The following is a 13,136-nucleotide window of genomic DNA, read 5'->3' on the forward strand; positions in this document are numbered from 1 at the left end:
ACATTGAGAACGCTATTGTGGGGCAATGAAGGAACTAAATGACTTGTACTGAGGGCAGAAATGCTTTACAGGCATCCTAGTCTGGCATAGTGAAAACGGAAACAAGCATGATATGTCCACTTTAAAGATGCTATGAGGAGGATCTGTTTTAATTAGACAGCCTGCCACCTTCTAGCCTGGAGTCTCAACCACGCTGCCATAAACTACTTTTAGCAAGTTGCATGTTTGTTTCAAAATAAATGGAGATCGGATTGAAACAAATTTGTTTTGTTCAAGACAACTTTTTACCTGAAACAACGTTCCAAGGTAAGGTATTTATCACCGCAGTTACGTAGCGCTACAGTTTGAAACGCAAATACAAGCAAACATTGTAGCAGCTGACTAGATGTAGCGCTATCGACAACCCAGTGGTCAGACGTATCTGCAAGTTAACGTGACAACAAGTAAACACTGTCAGTTTTTAAGTTGTTTGGTAGCTGTTAGTATTTAGCGCAGTAGGCAGCTTGGTGCTCTCAGACGTGTCTGTAATGTGTCGCAAATCCTGGTTAGCTATGTCCTGCCAGTCATCTACCAATCAGAGCTAACGTAACCTCACTCTTCATTTTATTGATAGACTCTCAAGTTTGAACAGACCACTGCAGAATAACTGCTGACTGTGGGTTGGAATGAACATTAGCACGAACAGTCTAGCCCCTGTGTTAGCCTCTAGCTCATGCTCTATCACTCTCCTGTTTATCTTTTATTCTGCTCTTCTGTCGTTTTTCTGTCTGACAGTTAAGCTTTAATGCCGTTTTCAGCAGAGAAAAACACAGATCTCTCTTCTCTCCACTACATTTCATTAGCTGCCATAGTGTTGTCATAGAGACCTAGATGTGCCATAAATCAGTCAGGTCCTTCCCAAACTGGAGGCTAAGAAGTAGTCATTAAAATAACCTGTAACCAGCAATACCGACACTGATAATCTTATTTTAAGGTGTGGATTATAACCAGGCAAATAGAAGTAAGACCTTTTCAAGATCACTTTCAAGCTCCTCACAGCCCCTTTAGGAATGCATTTTCTAACTTGTATTCACCTTTCAATCATTTTTACATTTGTTTAGAAAAGGAAGATACTGACAAAAAAGCTATACTCACAAGTAAGTTGTTGTAAAAGGGAGAAGGCATTCAGGGCTCTGTCAGCCAAGGTGGGGTACTCCTTTCTTAAACGTCGCCAGTAGTTAGACAGAGGAGGAGCCTCAAAGTTCAGTTTAGTTTTTTCAATAGTTTTATAACAGGTGCAAACCGCCAGTTCAACAGGTATCATGACATCATCATGCCAAAGTTGCAGCTGTCATATGAGGTGCAGTTAGCTACAATCGAATACTTGAGAAGCTGACGATAGTGGCATTTGACGCGTTGTATGTTCAGAACAAAACTGTTTTCAAAACAAAAATAATTAAAATAAGATTAAATAAAATTAACAAATAATGATAATTTTTCCCTTCCCTACAATCTTTGAGGCCCCCCTGGTGCCCCCTGGCAGCCCTCCAGGGGGCCGTGGCCCCCACTTTGAAAACCACGGCTTTACAGGATCACAAAACGACCCAGGTGGAGTCATCACGGCGCCACTGATGACATTTGACTAAAACTCCTGATTTGTCTTTTGTTTCTAAGAATGTGGACGTCCGTCTTGATGTCCCCTTTTTTACTATCTGTCACTGAAGACAGGCGCTGTGGCCCCACAGACACAAAAAAAGCTGGCTGAGGGGCCCTTAAGGCGCCACCAGAGGCATTAGATTTGACTTCCCTGTTCAGAATATAATTGAAGGAGCCTCAAGTAGCTTTATGCTTTGTAAGAGGTATTTTCAGTAAGGCTGTTGCTGCCTGTGTTGATGTATTTAATGCCTTTCAGTATCTATCATACAGTGTGGCCCTCTGTATTCACACATGGGGCCCGACGCACTGAGAGGCCAGATCTAGGCTGAACAGAGACAATGAAGGTGAAGTGGGAGGTCTGTTCAAAGGCCTCCACAACAAACCAAAGGGGTTGAACTGAATGATAAATGATGTCACTGGGTCAAAGGTCATCTGAGGGGCCACTGAGACGCGTGTCAGAGCAGGGTCAGGGTCAAGATCAAGTGAAGTGTTTTCTCCAACAACAACAACATGGTCGTTATTGAATGTGTCCATGGTGAGAGGTTAACTTATTACTTTTCTTTGGACATAAGCGTCTGAAAACATGACCTGAGTGAGAAAGATAATCCAGATTTTACTAAACATCCTGGCTTTGCTGTGGTTCCTGAAACTGCTTTTATTATAATCATACACTCACTGACACTGGTTCACCAGTGGAAATATAGCAAAATTAAAGATAAAAATATTGAGATGGCTAAATTCAAAGTGCATCACAAATTAGATACATCTTATTACTACCACTTTTTTTTTTTTTTTTTTTTTTGCTGATACCAACATCAAGTCATAATTCTTCAGGCTGTTGCTGATAAGATATGTTTCCCAAATGCCCAGCTACATGTGGATATGGCCTAAGTGTGTAAAGTTGCACATGTATGACCAGGGCTTGACATGAACTTTTTTGCTCACCAGCCACTGTGGCTAGAGTTTTCCCAGAGTTACTAGCCACCCAGCATTTTCACTGGCCACAAATTTTTTGTTGGATAATTATGTTAAATATGATTAAAGACATGGCAAAGTTTACTTGAAATAGATTTACATCCATTTTAAATGTAAATGACCCCTGAACACACTCAAATTAAAACTACATAAATCAGGTATTCAGCTCTGAAACAGTTGCGCTCTTTTAATATGAAAATATGCAGACTATTGAAACAAAGTAATTAAAGGAGTTTATCATTGCATTTAATGAAAGAGGGAGAAGAAAAAAACATGTCATGAAGACGAAAGTTGTGTTTCCCGTTGTAAACCTGCAGTTCTCAAAAGCCTGTTGAGTTGGTACGGTACTCAACATTTCATTAATGATAATTCTAGACCCACCAACTGCTTCTTCATGTCCAGTCAGTATGTCTCTGTTAAGACCAAGCGGCAACCTCTGGTCTAAAAGTATGAGACAATGAGGAAGACCTACGATCTGCTGATTCTCCAGTGTCCGCTTGGGGCTGGCTACGGGAGTACAGGAAGTCACATACACAACAAGCCAAAAAATAAAGTTTTTACAGCTGGAATAAACCTATTTACGGCCTGGTTCAAAATGCAAAAATGTCTCTTGTCTGAATCGCTAATGTCGCTATCAGCACACACTGTACTGGGGGGTGAATCTTTTTCTAACTTGACAGTTAAAAGGATGTTAAGATCCCAAGCTCGCCCAATCAGAGGCACAGCTCAGCTCATGTGACTGATGGGTGCCCTATGGATGTTAGTGTGGAGACTCAAATTCCACTCCACTTCCAATATAGAACAGAACAGAATAGAATAGAATAGAATAGAATAGAATAGAATAGAATAGAATAGAATAGAATAGAAAATACTTTATACCTGAGGGGAAATTTAGGAGGAGTCACAGCAGCAATCAAGAGAGCATTAGTAAGAAAGTGTATAGAAAGTGCGAAAAGGTCCTTAAGAAAATAGATGATGAGAGCTTGTCCATCATTCTCCAGTTCAGCCAGTCTCCACCTCCACAGGGTCCAGGACTGAGCTTCTTCAGTCATGCTCCATCTATGTCTCCTGGATCCTGTCTGCTCACAACAGGTGAAGCTCTTCCAATGTGGTGTTGGTGTCTGGTGTTAGCTCTGTTAGCCGTGTCTTTGAATAGCATGATGCTACTCTGTCTTGTGGTATTCCCTCTGTTGCTGGGTTAGCATGGCTAGCCCATCCATCTTATTGGAGATAGATCTCGCGTTTCCAGTAACAATAGATGGAAGGACAGGTCCATGTCACTTCTTAGCTCACACCTGAGAACCAGCACGTCGTCCTCACCTCCTTCTCCTCACCTTGTGGGAAACATCAGGCCTTACACTAGTTAGCATTGACATGCTACAGGCTGCTAACAGCTGAGTTCCCATGTAAAAAATGCAGCCATGGTTACATAGGATCTCCAGACAAACACAGGAGCAAACATAGAAAAAAAAAATAACTGAAGACAAAACCAGTGTGCTGTCCACGACCAACAAATGAACCATGCAAAGTAATGACCCACTCCAAATCTAGAGATGATGAAAAAGAGATTCTTCCATTTTTTTTTTAAGTCTATGGTTGCAACAATGACTGTTTCAGGAGACAAAAAAAATCACTTTGTGAAGCAGTGTAGTGATAATACATCCAAAATTGTGTCAGCTCTTTAGTGTGTAAATAAAAGTGGCCTCAATAAATAATTTTTCATTCGATATCATTGAATCATAGATCATAGATAAAGATGAATTATTCTCACATCCAGCTGATTACTTATTAAACTACTATACAGTATATTTGGTGTATCCCTAAATTTTAAATACAGAATTTTACATTGGAAGGCTGGTAAATAACTTTGGTGGGATTGGACCTGATAACTACTTGACAAGCTTAAAAATTAGGACTAACCAATCTCTTCACCAATGATTTAGTTGAGTCCTTACATTCTAATCCAGACATCAGTAAACTGAGACTGATAAATGAACCATTTAGAGTCCTTTTACTGACATACATCAGAAACATTTTTTGGAAGGAATTTATAACATTGATTAATTTTATTTCTTTATTTATCTTTTTTTGGCTTTTTCTTCTTTTATGCGCTCTATTTTTTCTTCGAAGGCTGATGTGTAAAAAAAGACCTGGAAGTGAGTGAGCGATGTGACCCTTCATGGAGTAGAAACCATGGATGTTCAGTCAGGGCTGTGAAAGGCAGAGCAGGTTGAGTAGTCGTGATACTCTGGCTGACTCAACCAGGCATGCTGTGTATTATCAGTGACCTTCAAAACACCTCAGACCTACATGAAACTATCCTGGATCTGGTGAACCCACTCCACTCCCACTGCTGATGTCTATGAATTTATGACCTTTCACAAAACCTTTTCAGTAGGGCTGCTTTGCCCCCAGGTCATCAAACCTGTTAGTGTAGATGAACTGATATTTCAGGCTACGGACAGAACATGGCAGTGTTATTTGTTAAGGGGACGTTCTCCTTCTCCCTTAATGCCCCTTACACTGGAGGGTCAGGCATCAGGGTCCTGGTCATCAGTCATCAGTCAGTCTTCAGCTGGGTGGATGCAGAGCTTAATCACAGGCTCGGAGATTGTCAGGATCACGACTTACTGCTGCTCATCACTGCTGCTCTTCAGCTGTCTCGTGTCACTCAGAGCTTCAAAATGCGGCTTTGTACCCTGAGGCTGGTGCACTTTAGCACCACTAAAGCATTAACACTCTGACAGCCTGCCTCCTATGAGCTATAGTAGCAACTTGTCCAGCATCTTAAGCAGCACACATGCTGAGACAAATACCAGTGTTTTGTTTCCCATCAGCTGCTTTAGCCCCTGATTCTTGGTAATATCAAGATATTGTGTTCAGAGAAATGGAAGTGATGAATGTAGTAGAGCGAACAGTATGACTTTGAATTTGTGTAAAATGCTGTGATGGGGCAGATACAGAGGTGTGCCACCCCAAAGACATAAACTCCATGTTTTCAAGCTGACCATCTTCTTTCTTTCTTTTGAGAACGAACCCCTAAGCAACTAGGCACACACCAGGTTTTTGATTTAGGGTGCCTCTAATTCAAGTCCCAGACCCTAGATCCAACACAACGACCCCAGACCATCATGCTTCCTCCTCAGTGTTTACATTTGATCTCACAGACTGAGGAACCATCCTTTTTCCTACTCAGTGACGTACAAAATTCCTTCTTGATTAACCAAGGGTTTTAAATTCTGATTCATTAGTCGATTAAACCATCTTCCAGTCTTCAGAAGTCCATTGGCGGTGTTTGACGGCCCAGTCAAGACTCTTTTTCTTATCCCTACATCTTTAGCCGCGTTTCCACCAAGCAGTCCATTTAGATTCAGTACGGTTTGGTACAGTTAATCCTGATCCCGTTTGTGTTTCCACAGCAAACTGTGCCCTCTAGTGGTAGGCGGAGTGTAAGCTGGATGCCGAAAGCTGCAGCTGTGAAACAATAGTGTGACGCCGTAGCACCACAACACAGTTTAACCCGCTAATAAATCCATCGAAGAAGAAAAACGCGACACAGTAAACCAGTAAACAAAGAGCATAGATGGAAGATATGCAGCATTTTGTCCTCTCTGTGACTGGCATTTAGCTCTTTGATACAAAGTGCAATCAAGCTTTGTTTCAGAGAAGACTCTGTGCCGCCAGGAGAGATACAGCCGCTGTCGCACTGTAAGTGATGATTCTTTGGACCAATCAACGGTCTGCACTGTTCTAGCTCCACCTTCCACCTTCTGAGGGAGGATTGGTTCAGTCTGGCACACCTATGAAAGGGTCCCAAAAAGTGGAACAGCTTGTCTCGATTATTTGGGGATCTGTCCCAGGATAAGTCAGTAGAAACGCCACAAAATGCGCACCGTACCAAGACGAACCGAACCGGTCTGCTTGGTGGAAACGCAGCTGGTGGCTTCTTTCTATTTGGCATGTGCTTGACCTGTCAAACGGGCATCTCAAAGTCTTCTCTTCACAGTAACTGAAACTATGACACCTCAACCTCTTTAAGGCTGTGAAACTTGAAGCTGCTGACTCTCAGAATTGGTCTTCTGATTCTGGTTTGGCTTTGGTTCTGCCAGACCTCTTCCTGTTAGAGTTTCCAGTTGCAGTTTCTGAGTGTCTTTTGATGCTGAAGGAAACTCTTCTCACTGAGCTCACCTTGACTTTCTTTGACTTCATTTCTCAGTGGGAAAGACCTATTTCTTGAAATGTTCTTAAGCTCTGTCTCTCTTTCATCATGAAAGTTTGGGTTGTCAAAAGGCCTTTTTATATAATTCTGAACTGTTCTTTATTTTTTAGTTTTGGGTAACATTTTTTTTCAACCTCTGGCAGTTTACCTCTTTATGTTTACCATTTCAAGTTTTTCACTGGACTTGAACCTTAAAAACCTAAAAGACTGGGTTGTTCTAAAACTTTTGACATGCAGTGCATCATCAGATTATTTTGATTCCACAGAGAAGGCACCTGAGAAGGTTCAAGTCCCTGTGAGGACTTACTAAGTCTCACTTCTACAGATGTGTGATCATAATTCACTATTTAAAATGAGATTACTATAACAGGTTATTTCTGAGCTATTTCTCAGCTCCCCGGTCAGGTCGACCAGGACCGGATTGGTTTACAGCACTTAGTCTCTATGACAACACCACACTAGTTGACAAAGTTTCGCAGTAAGGAGCAAGATCTGTCTTTGCCTTGGAGAAAACAACTTATGCGATTTATTTTTTGTGTATTGGACACCAGAGCTGGACTGTCACAAGGTGAAAAGATGTCAGACCAGAAGAAAACAAAACAGGTGAGTGATAGAGCACGGGCTACAATGCAGGTTTGTGACAATGTCCATTCCATCAATAAAATGAAGAGTAAGGTTACGTTAGCTCTGCTTGGTGAGGTTGGAGTTGGTAGATGAGCGCTGGTAGGACAGAACCAGTATTCACTGACATTGCACGTTACAGACTTGCCTCAGAGTTTAGATTTATTTATTTATTATTATTTTATTTATTTATTTTTTTATTTTATTATTGTTTATGTATACATATATACTTTTTCATATTTATATATAATTTTGCTATCTTGTATTACGCTACTCTGCTCTTTATGTTGTTATGAATCTGAGGATCCCCTCAAAAAGGAGATAACTTACCTCAAGGGCTTATTCCTCGTAATAAAGAACTGTTAAATATAATAAAGAACTGTTAAATATTAATTTTATATTTTACAAAACATAAACCTCATAGACTGTGCAAATTAAGTCCAGGAAATGGCTTGAAAACTTCTGTTGTGACCAAACTGAGAACAATTTGTTTAAGTGAATATTTGAAGACAAAATCAGATGACGCTTTACATGTTCATTGTTATGTTCGATCAGTCTAACTTAGACTTATCCGTGTACAAATACATACAGACGTCATCATCTTGATTATGTTTACAAAACCCTGATTATATGCTTAGATTAATTGGCAAACACTCTGCTGACAGCTCGCATAGCCGACTTTGGTACTATATTAGCTACTTGCCTCCAAAGACCCACACTGAGTCACACACTTCTGCTGATGTAACACAAGCATGAAAATGGAACATATAATAGTGTTTGGTAGACTTGATCGTTCCTGGTTGTTAAAGTCTGTCCCACAGTTTGAGCTGTGTTTGATATATGGCTGTAGTTAGAGGGTCCAAGGAGCAGATGAGGTAAAAAATAAGCTGGAATAGAGTGTGCAGGTTCAAATGGAGGCAAATCAATAAGAATAAAATGCCACATCCATCTGAACACATTAGTGCACATTAGAGCAGTTTGGTGCGGCATGTTTGTTGCGTGTCTGCATGTCATGGTAACCATGTGAATCCCAGATGAAGCCTAAATGTAGTGGAAAGATGCTGGGAATATACCGAGTGTATTTCTTGCATGAACTTCTAATTTTGTGCTCGGGTGAGCATGTCTGGAGGTGGAGATGTGCTTCTGTGAGTGTGTGTGTGTGTGTGTGTGTGTGCGTGTGTGTGTGTGTGTGTGTGTGTGTGTGTGTGTGTGTGTGTGTGTGTGTGTGTGTGTGTGTGTGTGTGTGTGTCCCTGTGAGCCAAACCACCACTTGCACAAAGATTTGGATGTTTTGTGATACAGAAATGGCAGCACAGCAGTACGTGTTGGTTAACTCACGCTCCTTGCTGTGTTAGACACACACACACACACACATTTACACTTTCACAAAAACACACTGTTGTTTTTTCACACCCTTCCTTGCCATGAACCTATTTGACCCGGCCACACACACACACACACACACCTACACAAACAAGACACAACACACACCTGATGAAAACATGTATTTGTATCCCCCACAGGAAGTTAAAAGGATGAAACAGCTCACACTCAACGTCTCTTTTTCATTTTGACACACACTGAAAACACACACCTCTTCTCTTACCTCCTGAAGTGTAGACATTCACACCCCTTGGTGACTCTGACAACAGGGCTCATCTGTCATCACACACACACATACACACACACACACACACACACACACACACACACACACACACACACACACACACACACACACACACACACACAGGAGCGTGTATGTCGTACACAAACAGAGGGAGACAAAATAATGACCAGTGTGCGTGTGTGAGTGTGTGTGCGCCTGAGTGCAAACAGCATGCACATTCCTGGAGCCACTGACCCGGGCTCTGTGGGTAACCATGACGACCACTGCTTCACCATGGAGACGACCGTTACTCCCTTTACTCACCCTCTTCTCCTCCTCCTTTCTTGCCCCCTCCCTCCCCACGGTTCCCCTCCTTCAATGTCTCTCTGCGCTCACCAATGAAATCAGTCGATCCTTAGACCACAGCCCAGGTGTGCTCTTCATCACTCTGTTGCTTCCACTTTCCATCCTTTGTGGGTAGCTTACTCCTCTGAGCCGTGGTGCTTCATTATTGATCCAAACACATCAATGAGCCACTGTTGCACTGGGTGACATTTCCCTTCATTACCATGACTATGAATGTAGTTAATTTTGAGTAAATCCCACATCCACCGTCCTGCTGCTGCTGGAAATACACACCACTGCTTCAAATGATAACCATTCACCGCTGAAAATAGTCCCATACAGATGCATGAATTATTCTCACAGCGCTGATGTTTGGTAGAAACTACAGCTCCCGGCAGTTTTTCAGTTTTTCTGGTTTCAAACTGAAAGCGAGAAAAGGAAGGGATATTAGAAAGTATTACAAGAGCCAACTACAGCTGGCCACACACAACAGGCGCTGGTTGTCCTTTTTTCATAATCATTTCATCTCTTTTTTGTCATCTTTGTATTTGGAGTGGATCATTACTTTGTATGGTTCATTGTTGGTCATGGACACCAAACTTTTTGTAGTTCCAGTGATATTTTTACTACTTTTGCTCCTTTGTTTGTCTGGAGATCCTACGTGTAACCATGACCATATTGTTTACATGTGAACTCAGCTGTTAGCAGCCTGTAGCATGTCAATGCTAACTGATGTAAGGCCTGATGTCTTCCCACAAGGTAAAGAGAAGGAGGTGAGGATGACGTGCTGGTTCTCAGGTGTGATCTAAGAAGTGATGACATGGACCTGTCCTTCCATCCATCGTTATTGGGAACGTAAGATCTATCTCCAATAAGATGGACGAGCTAGCTGTGCTAACCCAGTAACAGAGGGAATACCAGGGGGACAGAGTAGCATCATGCTATTCACAGACATGGCTGACAGAGCTAACACCAGACACCAACGCCACATTGGAAGAACTTCACTTGCTGTGAGCAGACAGGATCCAGGAGACATAGATGGAGCATGACTGAAGAAGCTCAGTCCTGGACCCTGTGGAGGTGGAGGCTGGCTGAACTGGAGAATGATGGACAAGCTGTCAGCATCTATTTTCTTGTGGACCTTTTTGCACTTTCTACACACTTTCTTACTTTTGTTTTATTGATTGCTGCTGTGATTTCAATTTGGTTGTACTTGTTACAATGACAATAAAGTTCTATTCTATTCTATTCTACTCTATTCTATTCTATTCTATTCTATTCTATTCTATTCTATTCTATTCTACCATCAATGACTACATCTCCACAGATTTTAACGTCACAGGAGACAACATACACGGGAAATTTCTGAGTGACTTGTAATAAGATAAATCTTGGATTAAACACACTGAATGACTGCAAATGACCATAGGGAGCCATAAAAATTACATGGACAACACATGCTCTGGCATTATTTAAAGAAGTAGTCGTTTGCCTCCATAGATTGTATAATTAAAGGAACTGTGAGGAATTTCTAAGTGGTGTTGAAAAAGTCTCCCTTCTAGATTTATGCCTGATTGTAATCCACACTTAAAATTGAGATTATTAGCACCAATATTGCTGGTTGGGTATTATTTTAATTTGCAACTTCATGTCGAGCAGGACCGGATTGATTTAGTGTTCCTTTTATTAAAATAGGCGAGTCCTAGGTGACTTCATGTTTCCTGAACAGAGGCTCACTGTCTTCTACTTTTAAAACCTCTGCTGTAGTGTGTGGCCAGCCCATCACATTTGCTTTTGGTCCTTTTCTAAAGTTTGGGCTACAATAAATGGAAAAATAACTAACTAGACATAAGCCAGCCCTTGTTTCTGTTTGACTTAGCTCACATGGGACTGGTTCTACCACTTTCTCTGTTATGTTGTTCCCATTCAGATTGTATGATGTACCTGCTCCCTGTCAACAGCTTCTAATCTGAACATAGCAGTTACAGAGCAATGAGGCCATGTTTTACCAGAATTTGTGCCTACACCAAATATCAAAGCTTTGGCTTCAACAGCAGAACCAGGTAAAACCCTGAGGTGACATTTGCAAATGACACCCTCAAAGAACACTTTAAAGCTTCAATCTGGCATCTCTGTGATTCTTTTGATGCTGGAGAGACTAAAAGGGCTCATCTGAGGGAAAAAGATGTGACACTGGTGAGTCTTGTCTTATCCCTTTTTGCTAAGAAGGCAGTGTGCCTTGTTATTTCCTGTAAGTCAACAGATTTTCCCAGCAGTGATCAGAGCTGACATTGAGGGTGAGCTTACAGCTCCATATTCAGTCTGACCTCACAGGAGTCCTAGTTTTTGGCTGCAGTGCCTGACGAGGATGTTCAACATGTCCAGCTTACACACTACAGCTGACACAATGACTAATTACCTGTTAGCTGATATGTTAGCGTGTTTCTTAAGCTCAGTTCCTCTTCACAAAGTAACTTTAAGAGATGCATTTGCCACAGACTTGGCTTGGACTGAGGTCGGGGTCAGTAAAAGTGCACCGACAGTAATATGAAAAAAAATCTTTGTTTTATACTCTTTGGCTTTACTTCCCCTTAAAGGTCAGCTCTGTCAACATGGCATGCTAGGTCAGTTGTGCAAATTTGTGCCTGAATGAATTAAATTCTTACTGAAACAATATTTTTGTTCCACTTTTGTGGGCAAATCTGAAAATTGTGGCTGTTGGAAGGAAGTGATTTCACAGTTTAAAATCCTGCTTTGATTGGACACTTAGCGTAGCCATAATTAGATTTGCAGAGTTTGTGGGCCCTATTTTATTGTAAAGCATGCAGCATCTACCTCCATGCTGTGAAAAAAGCAGATGCACTTGGCCAGTGGCAGCACCATGAGTGTTTGTGGCCTGAGAAAAAGGTCAAGCATTGTTATCTCAAGGACATGGGACGTGACTGTGTCAGAGACAAGCTTAAACCTGGTCCAAAGTCGACGGTCTATGACACACACCTGCTACTGAGAGGGTGTATTGATGAAAGATGTCACACACATACAGAGACAAACCACTGCACTCCTATTCATTAGGAAATACTCATGTTTGTACTGATCAAATGTACTGAGGTATTTTGTGGGACAGGGGGAGATTAGGGTCAGGTACCATTCCTTCTGTATCAGTTCTTCCAGTCCTGATCCTCATCAGTACCTCCCTACAATTAAAAAAATTAATAGCAGATGATTCATGGGCAAAAATTAAAAGTGTTAATTACAGCTGTAACTGTGGTGAAATTTGGGCCCACGAAAGGGAACTGTATTGTGTACTTAGGATTCTTCTGTTTATTGATTAAAAATGTGCTTGATTAAAAAACAATGAAAAATTACTTGAACAGTACTAATAATTAGTGGAAACACTTGAGAATATGGCACAGTGTCAACATACATAATGCATTAGCCTCACACCTGTGGCACTAAATGGAATAACCTCTCCACCACACACCACGCTGTGCAGTACTTAAGTGCTGCTTTCACTGTAAAACTATGACAGTACTACAGAAAAATACCCTTCATTTGAAGTGACTTTAGAGTAAACTTTAATGTCTTATAATGAAGATTTCACAGTTAAACAGTGTTGTTTATTTGGTATTTTTCAGTGAAATTAAAAAGGATACATGTAAGTTTAACTGAAAGATAGTGGAAATAGCACTGTGCTCATGCTAATTCAGAAAAGGATAGCTGTTGATTTGAATG

Source organism: Halichoeres trimaculatus, unplaced genomic scaffold, assembly GCF_033239565.1.
Source record: "Halichoeres trimaculatus isolate MK-OKI-2021-1 unplaced genomic scaffold, fHalTri1.1 fHalTri1_scaffold_11, whole genome shotgun sequence".
Taxonomy (NCBI): domain Eukaryota; kingdom Metazoa; phylum Chordata; class Actinopteri; order Labriformes; family Labridae; genus Halichoeres; species Halichoeres trimaculatus.